This window comes from Herpailurus yagouaroundi, unplaced genomic scaffold, assembly GCF_014898765.1.
Source record: "Herpailurus yagouaroundi ecotype Mexico unplaced genomic scaffold, PumYag 29, whole genome shotgun sequence".
NCBI classification, from domain to species: domain Eukaryota; kingdom Metazoa; phylum Chordata; class Mammalia; order Carnivora; family Felidae; genus Herpailurus; species Herpailurus yagouaroundi.
This window is the reverse complement of record NW_024412377.1, coordinates 75,824,271-75,838,388: the sequence shown is the minus strand read 5'-3', so window position 1 is coordinate 75,838,388 and position 14,118 is coordinate 75,824,271.

Sequence of the window (14,118 nt, the reverse complement as noted above, 5' to 3'; positions counted from 1 at the left end):
ATGACCTGAGCTGAAATCGGATGCTTAACTGGCTGATTGCTTTCTTTCTTTTTTTTTTTTTTTTGGTTTTATTTTTGATAGAAATAGGCTGTGTGTGTGAGAGAGCTGGGAAGGGAGAGAGAGAGAGAGAGACAAAGGATCTGAAGCAGACTCTGTGGTGACAGCAGAGAGCCCAATGCAAGATTCAAACTCACAAACCATAAGATCATGATCTGAGCTGAAGTTGGCTGCTTAACCAACTGAGACACCCAGGTGCCCCCAAGTCTCAATGTCTAAAGGCATCTCCTTATAAGTTTTCCAGCCCTTTCTTCAGATATTTGCCCCCATATTTCTGTATAATAATCTTCTACAACTGTGTTTTATCAATTTTAGATATTATCTATTGACTTCTTGTTATGGTAAGTAAGAATTTAAATTTCTAAAGTCTACCTTCCTTGTCTCTAATAATGTTAAATCATTAATCAGTGCATACAATTAGTGGTTGTGTAAATACTGCTTATTGCTGAGCCAGGTAGAATGCTCTGATTGTTCCTTTTCTTGTAAAATACTTGGTCTTGAAACTGTTTCATTGGTTCCCATTCAGTATATGTATTGTGAGTTTTTTTAATTTTCCAATGAATATATAAAGCAGAGTTCAGTATTATTTTCAAAGTAACAGATAACTAATTAGTTCCATGTTTTCCCCTTGAATATCACCTTCTTGTTTCTTGTCAGTAGGATGACTTTAGAAGTTGGGCCCACAAAACTAGACAAAAAAACAATGACAGATATTCAGAGGTCAATCCAATGACATCTTTCTATCCCTAAGAGTTGTGTGGTCTTACCAGTCAGGAAAAATTCAAAATGAATGAAGGGTTCATAAAGTTCAGTTTTTAAAGTTAGACAGGGAGATATTTATACTTGAAGAAGGGCCAAAGAAATTCAAAATCCCATCAAGTCATATAGCCAATTACATGGAAGTGGTCAACTTAAAGAATTCTTTGAGTAGACAGAAAAATTAAGATAATTTGTGTTTCCATTCTAAGAGTTGCAGCACACTTAAAATCCTCTTCCTTCTTTAGGTCATGACTTTCTTAGTATAGCAGCTATAAGCAGTGCTCATTAAGTCCCATCAAAGTTGAAGGCAAGAATCCCATCCTTGCCTAGTCCAAGGTCTTCTCAGAACAGAAGGAAACTGAACAAGCTGAGAAGATGGCCATAAAAATGACATAGGATGGTAAGTTCAATATTTTATTGGTAGGTAGTAGTTTTTTCCTTAGTGGGAAAGAACTATTTATCTTTTAACCTTGATAAGACTCAGAATTAAGTAGAGGAATATTTAGGGAATCAAAGTAACAATGTTTTTTTGTGTTAAAGAATCTCTGCAGGGGTACCTGGGTGGCTTAGTTGGTTGACCATCCAGCTCTTAATTTTGGCTTGGTCATAGTCTCACAGTGGGTGTAAGATTGAACCCTGCCGTCCTGTCTCCTGTGGGGCTCCACCCTGAGTTGGAGCCTGCTTAAGATTCTCCCTCCCTCTAACACTGTCCCTCCCTCACTTGCACAGACGTGCTCTCTCTCAGTCAGTTGAGAGACCAGCTCTTGATTTCAGCTCAGGTCATGATCTCATGGTTTGAGTTCAAGCCCCACATGGAGTCTGCACTAATGGTACAGAGCCTGCTTGGGATTCTCTGTCTCCCACCTCTCTCTCTCTCCCTCTCAAAAATAAATAAATAAACTTAAAAAAAATTTTTTAAAGGGGCGCCTGGGTGGCTCAGTCAGTTAAGCATCTGACTACAGCTCAGGTCATGATCTTGTAGTTTGTGAGTTCAAGCCCCACATCTGTCTCTGTGCTGAAATAACTTCTTTGAGTAGACAGAAAAAAATAGGTAATGTGTATTTTCATTTTAAGAGTTGCAGTGTACTTAAAACCCTCTTCCTTCTTTAGGTCATAGCTTACTTAGTATAGCAAAGTTGAAGGCAAGAATCCCATCCTGCTGGGAGTCTGGAGCCTGCTTTGGATTCTGTGTCTCCCTCTTTCTGCTCCTTCCCTGCTCATGTTCTGTCTCTCTCTGTCTCTCAAAAAATGAATAAATGTTAAAAACAATTAAAAAAGAAATTTTAAAAAAGAATCTGCAGTTTTGAGTTTTATGGAACTGTAGTATTTAAAAAAACTTGGCTAATTGGACTTAACAAATCAGCTTTATGATTCTAACTTTAAGATGTGTAATTGATTTAATTTAATTTCAAGTTGAAATCTAACATTAAATTTATAAGAATTATATGAGCATCTTGGACTGGAATATGTGTCGCACATTTAAAGCATTTAAAATGCAGTTTAAAAAGTTTAAACAAGTCTCATGAACCAAGCTACTAAATGGGATTGAATATTAATAAGAGGATCCCTGAAAAGTGATTAAAATTTACTAGCTTTATAAATATGACACTGTTATCTTTAAGTCAACTTAAGTGCTTAAGAATTTTGAATTTGTAACCTTACTAAATTGAGCATTTTAAAAGCCAAAGTGCTCTCTGAATAGTCTTTTTTGTGCCCTCAGGCTGCCCTTGACCACATGCATTGCAGAACTCAATTAACAGAGTCTCTCCAGGGTGAGCCCCTTCTCTAAGCCTGCCTCCTTGCTTTCCTGTGTTAGTTTTATGTTTCCCAGATTCTGTGCCCATGTCCTCCTCTGAGTCACATGGTCCCACTCAGAGAAGGACACAGTGTTCTTCCAAGAAGGAGAAAGGGTGAGCCTGTAGAAGACTGGGTGAGAAACAGATGTTGAAGAGAAATCCATCATTGTCTTCCACACAGCCTTTCCCCCAAGCCCCATCCCATCCTTGCCTCCCACTAAGCCATATGCCCCCAGCCCTTCCCTGCTTCCTGGAGTGGCTGGTTTGCTTTTCTTTGGTGTCCCCATCTGCAGTGCCTTCAAGTGCAGTTGCCTCTGCTCTTTAAATCCAGTAACACATGTGCTGGGCTTTTTTCTTTCCATAAATCTGTTGGCACCTCTCATCTGATGTTCTTTCCATTCATACTCTCTTTATGTTGTTGCCCCCCCACCTTTCTTGTCATTTTAGAGTGGTTTGGGAAGAAAGGGTAGGTACATTGTAAGAGCTGAACTTTTCATTAATAGGAAGTCTCTTTCACAATATGTAAATAGCCTGTTAGTTCATCTACCCTAATTTGTTTAAATGTCTGTTATTATAGACACCTTAAATTCCTTCTTTTTCTTTCCTGACAGCTTGTTTTCTTCTGATAAATTATTTCCTTGTAGTAAATTACAAGAGGTGGAATTATGGGATCAAAAGTTGTAAAGAGATACAGTGTGGGGCAGTAGAAGTGTGGGTTTTGGTATATAGTTTAATTCCTAATTAAACACATTGCTGTGTGATAAGCAACTTATTTTTTTGATCTAACCCAATTTAGATTGAGACAGAATATTTATTGCAAAAATCAAAATAATCTGCAAGGAAAATAAAGTAAAATTAAACTAAATAAAATTTAAAGTAGCTATAAGTATGGCTTAAAAAATAAAAAATAAAGTACTTTCCTTGGTGTTAAAATCCTGCTACATAACCTCCTTAACAAATTTAATTCCATTACTTACCATTTTCCTTTCTTTTTTTAAAAAAATTTTTTTTTCAACGTTTATTTATTTTTGGGACAGAGAGAGACAGAGCATGAACGGGGGAGGGGCAGAGAGAGAGGGAGACACAGAATCGGAAACAGGCTCCAGGCTCCGAGCCATCAGCCCAGAGCCTGACGCGGGGCTCGAACTCACAGACCGCGAGATCGTGACCTGGCTGAAGTCGGACGCTTAACCGACTGCGCCACCCAGGCGCCCCCCATTTTCCTTTCTTAAAACATCTCTAGGTTTGATAATTTCTATGCATCAAATCACTTCTAAGTTTTACAAACTGTCTACACCCTCAATGCTTGTTTACAAACTGTCTACACCCTCAATGCTTTCTAGCACAGGCATATGAAGGTTGAATAGTGTTTTTTTGCACCTAATTAGTGCTTAGCAAACTGTATTACAATAAAAACAAGTTATTTCACTAACAGCCTTTTGCAATTCGTGTGAAAAGTTATTAAGCTGGGGCACCTGGATGGCTCAGTCAGTTGAGCGTCCAACTCTTGAATTCATCTCAGGTCATGATCTCAGGGTTGTGGGATTGAGCTCTGCCATCAGGCTCCACACTAAGTCTGGAGCCTACTTGGGATTCTCTCTTTCTCTCTCTCTCTCTCTCTCTCTCTCTCTCTCTCTCTTTATCTAAAATTAAAAAAAAAGTTATACTTTTCTGGAATCTTGCCAGCTTTTAAATAATGACTAAGTACAAACAGGAGAATGGTGTCCTTACCTCATTGTCCTAACTGCATTACTAAGAAGTTGATTGCCAAAACTGCACAGATAACAGATTCCTAGCTTTTCCATTTCAGTTTTCACTTTGAAGAGGCCAGTTTACTACAGAATCTGTTTGGATTGAAGCCTGCCCAATTTTTGGCTCTTGCTTCACTCTCCTCAAACTATGGATAAGACATTAAATATTTCCTTGAGTGGGGCGCCTGGGTGGCGCAGTCGGTTGGGTGTCCGACTTCAGCCAGGTCACGATCTCGCGGTCCGTGAGTTCGAGCCCCGCGTCGGGCTCTGGGCTGATGGCTCAGAGCCTGGAGCCTGTTTCCGATTCTGTGTCTCCCTCTCTCTCTGCCCCTCCCCCGTTCATGCTCTGTCTCTCTCTGTCCCAAAAATAAATAAAAAAACGTTGAAAAAAAATTTAAATATTTCCTTGAGTATATATTTCACCTTCAATTGGCACCTTTATTAAAAAGAAAAGCACAAGCAAAATCAGAGTAAATGGGGGTAGTCATTAGAACATCAGAAAGGAATATAAAATTGTTTGTATTTTTCTGAAACGTTGCACATATTACCAGAAATAAAATACACAATTTTTAAAATGCTAAGCCTATTTATTATTCACATGATTTAAAAAGAGAAGTTCTAGTCAAGTAACTCAGCTACAGGCCTTTCATTTGAATAGAGACATTATTTTCAACTTCATCGTAAATTATTTTTCCAAGCTCCTTAAAGAGCCTGGGGAGATTAACAGAGCACGTATTATTATTCTTGATAGATAAGGAAGTTGACCTCCAGAGAGTTTGCCAAAGGAAACACAGTAAGTCAGTGACATAGCTGTAAAAGGAATTCAGGTGGCCCAACTTCTGGGCATTTTTGTCTCACAGAACCATCTTTCAATGATTAGCTCTCTCACTGCTTATTACTTTAATTTGCTAACCTTGCCAAGTGGCTGAAGTCCTGAGGAAGTATCATTTGGTGTTTGTAATTCATTATGCAGTTACTGAAAAAAAATATTTTTCAAATCAGAAGTATTTTAGTGCACAGAAATTCTGGTAGCTTGACTGGGTTTCAGGAATCTTCATGCAAGAAGTATAGCTTGGGGCACCTGGGTGGCTCAGTCAGTTAAGCGTCCGGCTTCAGCTCAGGTCATGATCCCACAGTCCATGGGATTGAGCCCCACGTTGGGCACTGTGCGGACAGCTCAAGAGCCTGGAGCCTGCTTCGGACTCTGTGTCTCCCTCTCTCTCTGCCCCTCCCCGACTCATGCTCTGTCTCTGTCTCTCTCAAAAATAAATAAACATTAAAAAAGTTTTTTTTAAAAGAAGTATAACTCAATCTTATCTTTTATTTATTCAGTCTGTATGTCAACTCTGACCACAGTGTGGTTATGGGAAGAGAACTGAATGAAAATCTGGGAGGTCTGTGGGTCTCAGCCCTGTCCTCCACTAGTACATCTCCCTGGGCAAACTGGTCACCTTCCTCCAACTTCAGTTGCCTTTTAGGTAAAACTCAAAATAATATCTGCTTTTCCTGCTTTCCAGGCTTTTTGTGATGAGCAACAATAAGATGATATATGGGAAAATGCTTGGTAGACTATGAAGCATACCACCAAGGTAAGATATTATTATTTCCTCAATACCACAGAACAGGTGAAGAGATACCTCTTAGGTTCATGGAAGTGGAAGGCCACTTAAGACATTTCAGCCTTTGCTCTTGTTAGGATTTATTTGCTTGAATGATACAACTTGACCTTTAGTAAATATTTCCACCACGAAAGCAATTCAAGTGTGGAGGTTTACAATAGGCTGGGTGTCTCTTTACAAAGTACAAAGGTATACCAATTAGACCTATGTGAAATTCCTGGTCTTTAGGGATGACAGTAATAGGGAACAATCTGTAGGATTAAATCCAGGTTTACTATAATTTGGTAGCTTATGAGTTGTTTTCAGACTTGCTATGTGGCTACTGGGTTTTCAAATTCTCTTACCAGTAAACAGTAGGTTTTGAAAGAGCAATAATTTAGTAAACTCTATGTTTGCGTGTGTCTGTATACATGAAGGTGCTCATGCAGGCAAGAATTAAATGTTTGGAGAAAAACTGAATTGTTCAAAATTGTTGTTGACCTTTTATTGCAAGCAGAGTTATCACTCATGGAAGATTCATGATGCCAAGAATACAATCTAGTGCCCAGCATAGAATACTCATTTAAAGACCTGACTGAAATGTGGCATAATACAAGTTTAGATTTAAGTTTTCTGTTCCATTTTGGTGGAGGGAGTGGGCAGGAGAGCCTGCTAAATTAATATGTATCTGTGTGGCAGGTTGTACCTGTGCTTGTGCAAATGTGCCAGGGCTTTAGTTGCACTGAAGATATACATCAGTCTGTCCATTTGTACCCACTCTGTCTGACATTTGAAATTCCTTTACTGTAGAGTTCTGAGATAAGAAATTTGGATCAATAAACAGGTGAATGAGAGAATAGAAGAGAGGAAAAAAGGAAAGAGAATTGATTTTTAAGTCAAAAAGTACTGTAGAAAATAATTATTTATTTTTCCAATTGTGAGATAATTTATTTTCTAATAGATTTGAATCCCCTCTAATATATTATTGGCATTAACGTGGACCTTTAAGAAAACAACATATGGGTGGGGCACTTGGGTGGCTCAGTCAGTTAAGCATCTCACTCTTGATTTTGGCTCAAGGCATGATCTCATGGTTCATGAGTTGGAGCCCCACATCAGGCTCCACACTGACAGTGCAGAGCCTGCTTGGGGCTCTCTCTCTCTGTCTTTCTTCCTCTCTCTGCCCCTCCCCCACTTGTACGCATGCACTCTCTCTCTCTCTCTCTCTCTCCCTCTCAAATAAAATTAAAAAAAAAGAAAAAAGAAAACTACGTATGGGACATTGGTCAATTCATTAAGTGATGATGGTCAGAAGTCCCTTAAACATATAGCAGTTATGTAAATGATCTTTCTGCATCAGAATTGCCCAGTGCTATGCCCCTTATTAAGTAAAAAAATAGGCTTAAGTTTTCAATTTTCTGATAAACAAATGTTTATGATTAATAAAACTGATGTGAGAAATTAATGCCACTCTTCTCCATAGCATACGTTTTTGGGATTGCACTATATGCCTCAAAAAATGTTTAGAAATGGTTCTTACTTTCATGGCATTTATAATGAGGCAAGTTCCTTTGACTAAAAACTAAAAAGCAAAAGCATACACTTCTGTTCTTTCACGACTACTGTCTTGCTCTAATCTTTACTAAACTCATCCAAAATACGGCCTGTCCACATGAAGCATTGGGCCTTTTAGAATGGTTGGTAATACACTGTTCAGTTAAAGCTGAACAGTTGTTAATGCAGGTCTTTTGTCTGTTATTACCAATTACTTGGGGGAAAAAGTTCAATGATTAATTAAATCTGGGAATAAGCCCAGATTAAACAAAGTTAAATGTGCTTCATTAATGGAAGGGTCCTTCATAGCCTTTAAAAATGATAACAAGTCTGTGATTCTTCCAATGGGGAACTTAATAGACAGTGTTCCCCAAATGCATTTGACCTTGAAATTCTTTTCTCATGGATGTATCTCTTGGGAGAGAAAGATCATTTAGAAATTGACATTAGTATGGATATTAGGAAAGCCTTTTAAATGGTCTGGTTCCAGATTATAATCAGACAGAGTTCTAGCACTAGCTCAGCTACTTATTAACTATGTCCCTGGACATGTCACAAAAACCTTTCTAAGTCTTAACTTCCTCATCTGTAAATGAGAGTACAAATACTTACTTCAAATTGTAATTATAAGAATAAAAACAAAACAAAACAAAAAAAGCTATGTGAAAGTGCCCTGCAAACTGCAAGGCATTTTAAAGATAGTAAACATTATGAAAATAATGGGCATAGCATTAAATGTTGGTCTCACTAAGAATGTTTGACCTACCCATTTTTTTAATATGCTATGACATTAGATTAATGATATGCAATTATCAGATTTTCTGATTCAGCAAAGGAGAGCTGTTCTCCTCCAAACCATTCAGGTAGTGAAGTATTAACTTTAGGAGAAATAACTATAAAGTAATGAGGCAAACATTTCCATGTGGATCATTATTTTATAACAATATCATGTGAACTCTTGCATAGTGTTTATTGAACTAGAGATGATAGATGTTGAAGAGCAAGCTTCATTATGGTTGGTGAAATACCAGACTGTAACTTTCCTCACTTGGATTGGTGGTAAAATACTCAGAAATGAGGAAAAGAAAATTATATGAGTAAATAACAAAATGATTTTGAGTTTCTCCCTAGTATCAACTATATGGCTGGTGGAGATAATAATGAACCCATAAAATTACAACATCAGATTGTAGAAGTATGAGGAGGCAGAGGGTCTAAAACATCTAGTATTACTGAAATAGAGTGAATTGGTTCTCCTCTATAGAAAAACATGACAATGTAATAAAAGACTGAGGTTTGGAGCTAGACAGCCTGGGATCAAGTCCTGGTCCTGCCAGTGTATAAGTCATCTATAAAATGGGTATAACAAATAGTACCTATTGTACAGGGTCGTTGTGAAAATTAAATGACTTAATGGATATAAAGTTTCAAAAAAGCCATTATCCTAAAGGTGTTTAATAAAGGCAATTCATATATTCAACACCAGATGGCAGTGTAGCCATCCAAGGTCAGGTTGTCTGATAGGCGATGAGCCAGCATGAATCTCTGAAATACAGGGTAATCAAATTCTAGAAGATTTCTATGAAAATAAGATGAATTTAAAGGCTCTATGCAAATAATTCTATATAAAGTCACAGAATATATATAAAAGAATAGCTTTAAAAAAAAAAAGAAAAGCTTAAATAAAATATACCTGATTACCATTAGTTGCTTTCTGTCACCAATTTTTCAAACCATGGCTCCATGGTTTACTAGGTGACTAAGTTTGGACAGGTTACTTACCCTTTCTAAGCCTCAATTGTCTTATCTGTAAAATAATACATAAGTTTAACAAAACTTTGTTGAGCCACTGTATGTCAGGCTCAAAATGTTCTAGGAGCTGGGGATATAGTACTTTTTAAAAGGATAGAAATCCTTGGCTGTGTGATGCTTATACTGTACTCCAGTAACTAGTATCTAATTAATAATCAGAGAACATCTATCACTTGAAATCAGACACTGGTTGTATTCTAGGATGTTAGATGGAGACCCCCTACCTCAGTTTACACTGAATCCCCAAAGGCTGAGAACTAAATCATAGGTTCAACATATCTCCACATTTTGTAGCAAGGTATTCAATAGGCCACTGATGCAGTACCTGCGAAAAGAGTTATCAACCACTGCAAACTTCAGCTCAATACATACCCCCAAGCATGTAAGAGAGCTTGGATGGGTCAAAAGAAAGAATTGTTTTTAAAGAGAATTTAGAGACACCTGGGTGGCTCAGCTGGTTGGGCATCCGACTTTGACTCAGGTCTTGATCTCATGGTTCGTGAGTTTGAGGCCCACCTCAGGCTCTTTGCTTGAAGTGAGGAGCCTGCTTCAGATCCTCTGTCTCCCTCCCTCCCTGCCCTTTCCCTGCTCATGCTCTATCTCTCTCTCTCTCTTAAAAATAAGTAAATAAACATTTTTTAATAAGAGAGAATTTATTTGGGACAGTTGTTGGAGATCTGAGCATCCTCACCACAGTGAAGAGTGGGTAACGTTCCTTCTCACCTACATGAGAAAGGGACCTTCAAGAGAAACACTGGGAGGACTTGATGTGAGTGTCCTGGAGTTGAAGCACATGAAGGTCATGTGAGAGGCTGTGGCTGGTTAGGCCTGAGGTAGCAGAGCCAAGGGAGGAGAGCTGAACTGCTTGCGAAGTACACTTCTATTGCTGACTGCAAGAAAGCATGGCTGTTTCTCATGGACAAGATGTGAACTCCAAGGATGTGAAGAATCCCTATCTGCAAAGACAATCTGATACTCAGTGTTACAGGGTAACCGGAGGCCCATTGCAATTTTCAAGAGTTTATTAGAGCAAGTGTGGATAGGGATGGAGCACTCCATGGACAAGAGGTGGGAGAAAAAGGCTTTTATAAAGCAAACCTGGAAGTAAAGCAAGGAAACTGATTGAATGTAGCTTACGTGGTTGCCTTATTTAGGAGCAACCAGTTGGCTGTTTGTGATTGGTTGTTCTTAAATTTCGTTTTCTTCAAAGGAGTGCATTTACAGGAATTGACTCGTGTTTAAGTTTCTGCTTGTTTACACAGGCTACCAAGACAGTAGAGCCACCTCAGTCTCATGGCTTCCTTTTTAATTCCTTGAACACCACAAAGGAGATGGGTCACCAAGTAGATGCCCAGGGCAGGAGGGAGGAATCATGATGACCAGTTGGGGCAAGGCGCAGTGAGCCTCACAGTGTGAGGGCCCCAGCAGCAGTGTCTCCGAGGAGCTCTGCCAGAGAAGGACTCAGCCCTAGGGGTCCACCAGCTCAGGAGCCCCAAAGGTGCAATCTGTGCCAGCCAAGCAGGGCTTTCCTGCCCCGGACTCTATCTCTGAAGTGAGGGTGTGAGGAGTTGCCCACGCTGGGACAGGAAGGGAGGACTAACTTGGAAGAAAGCTTGGAACATGAGTTATTACACTGCACTGAGCATTTTAATTATTAAACTGAGAATATTCTTATGCCCAGATGGGATTAGAAGGCGTATGTTCTTGTTAAGATTCCAAAAATTCAGGTATCTGCCTGACATTTCAACCAGGGACAGGAATACACTTCGCCCTCCAAGTAAAGTAAAAGCAGATTTAACATATGTAAAGTGCCTAGCGTAGTAAATATTTTCTATTTTCATCACTGTTTTTATTATCAGCTCATGTAACTTGTTGGACTCTAAGTTGTACCATTCTTACACTGAAGATCGAGTGAATGTTGCCAAGGACACTCGAATGGTGTACTGTAAAGAGTGGACCAAGCAGAATTCATGTGACTGTTTACTTCCTTCACAATCCATCCACACCTAGGGTCTGGCTCTGTTTCCTAGTGCCATAAAGTGGGGGGTAAAGTCCCTTACCTGAATGTCTGATCCATATTTTCCAATCGTCAGCACATAGTCCTTCTCAGCTGTCCAGTAAGGCTCTGTGGTCCCGACCAAGGAAACAAAGTCAGGGGTGCTCATCTAGCCATGCAGTGGGCTCTCCATAAAAATGTGTAGAATGAATACACATATGAAGGCCTGGGGCAGGATGAGGGACATCAAATTACTTTCAGGATTTTGATGATGAATCCATTCTGGCCACCAAAGCAAAATGGTGTAATTTGAATGGTGTCTTCAGAAATATTTCTTCCCCACAAGACTGTGAAGTGTTTCCACCACAGAGTGCCACTCCTTTCAGCAAAGGCATGCAGCATTTTTCAGAGCGGTGTGCTGCCAACTCTTCCAGTGTCAACAGGAATATAGAGAGAAAATAAAAGTTTCCACAAGGCAAATAAGCTTGAGAAATGGTGCACACTTTTCCCTCCCTACTGGAACATACACGTGAGCATATTATAGAGTCCTCAAAATTGCATATTAGTTTTGCTAAACCCAGAATATTTACTGACTTCCTAGGAGCTCTGAACACCATTTCCTTTTCCTCAGCACACTTGCTTAATGTCCCTCTGACGACTGTTCTTTGTCACACCATTCTGGATCCATAGGATTGATGCATGACCTCCAGAAAGTCTCTGTGCAAAGGAAGAGCACGAAAAGAAGTTGGTGTGGAGATTATCCCCAGCCATGATTCTGGAAAGTAGAAAATAGGACTGCAAGGATGCAGGATGCATGGGGAGAGGTAGCTTTTGAGGAGGTGATGGAAGATAAAGAAAGGGTTGAAAACCACTGTATCTAGAAGACTAGGAGATCAAAAGGAAGCAGGAGCACAATGGAAAAATGGAAAAATGCAATGTGTTTCACAATTCTGTGTCTGGCAAGATATAGAAATAGTACTTTATGTTACTCTAGGGGACAAGAGCTTGGTGGAAGATGGAAGTGCCATAGACTACAACTCAGTTATCTATTTTGTCTATTTAATTAAGACTTCTATAACACTGTGTTTCAGGCACTGTTCAGAGCATGTTACAAACATGAATTCATCAAATTCTCAAAATAATTGTGAGGTAGGTAATACTATTATCATCCCCATTTCACAGATGAGGGAACTAAGGCACAAAGACATTTATTAGCTTAAGGACTGGGACTCAGGTCTAGATCCTGTCTCCAGAGGCCATGCTGTTAATCTCTGCCCTCTGCTGCCTTTGTCAATCCATGAAGTCAAATAGAACACTGCTGGAGGTGATCCCAAACCATCTAATAGTACAAACAACAATTGAAAAATTAAAGGAAAAACTCCCTCTCTTTTAGGTCCTCTGGAATGGGAGAAAGTTCTCCACTTTAATCAAAATTGACTGACATTAATGTTTATTCCTGTAACTTCTTGCTATGACCTTTCATATGCCCAAGATGAAACTAAAATTGATGTGAGGGATAGTGTTCCAGGTAAAACAACTTAAGTGATAAAACTTGTTACCTCAGCAATGTTGCCCGAGGGGCAGACTTACATTTTTCATGGAAAATGTTAGGCAGAAGGTCTTGATGCCATTTCATGCACCATTTAATCAGGTTTAGCTCTAGAAACAGGGAGAGATGAAAAGCTATATTTTTCTTTTTTAAAAATACAACTCCTATTTTTGGCATAAAAGTAATTCATGCTCACTATAGACAACTTTGAAAAAAACATAAATTATAATTAAGAAAATTAAAAGTATGCATAGTTTACCACCCAAAGACAACTACTTTGATTTACCTCTATTCATTTTTGTCTTTTTTTTTTAATTTTTAAAAAATGTTTACTTATTTTTGAGAGAGAGAAAAACAGAGCACAAGCAGGGGGCTGGGGGACAGAGAGAGAGGGAGACACAGGATCCAAATCAGGCTCCAGGTTCTAAGCTGTCAGCACAGAGCCGGACGTGGAGCTCGAACTCACGAATGGTGAGATCAAGACCTGAGCCAAAGTTGGATACTTAACCCACTGAGCCACCCAGGTGGTCCCATTCGTTCTTTTTCTATGCTGAATATATATGTGTGTGTTTAACATAATTATGGTCATTCTGAATACACGTTTGCATCTTACACATTAACATTTTGTCATGAACATTTTTTTTGCGTGTCTCAAAGAATCTTTATGTATGATTTGTCTGTTCTGTTGTTTTAAATTCTTTATTTTTATGTGTTGGTGCCAAGCCCTGTGCTCTTTGTCTTTCGATATAAGGAATTTGGTTCTTTTGCTTTTGTCTTTTGCAGTGATTTGTACAGGTTTCATTTCTTGTTTGTACTTGCACTGAAAAAACAGATCTCTAATTATGCAAGTCAAGACTGAAAGTAACTTTTTTTTTGACTCAGTTCACTTCAATAGATAGGAAGCTTTTTATGTTTCTGTTTCTTCACACCTGTCCTTCTCCACTTCTTGATCTTTGCCAGCATCATTTGGGGTTTAAACTATTATTTAATGTAATATTATATGATAGTTAATATTATATTGTATATACTTATACTTTAAATATTTATTATATTTGTATATTCAAATATATTCTTTTTTTTTTTTCAATTTTTTTTTTTATTTATTTTTGGGACAGAGAGAGACAGAGCATGAACGGGGGAGGGGCAGAGAGAGAGGGAGACACAGAATCAGAAACAGGCTCCAGGCTCTGAGCCATCAGCCCAGAGCCCGACGCGGGGCTCGAACTCCCGGACCGTGAGATCGTGA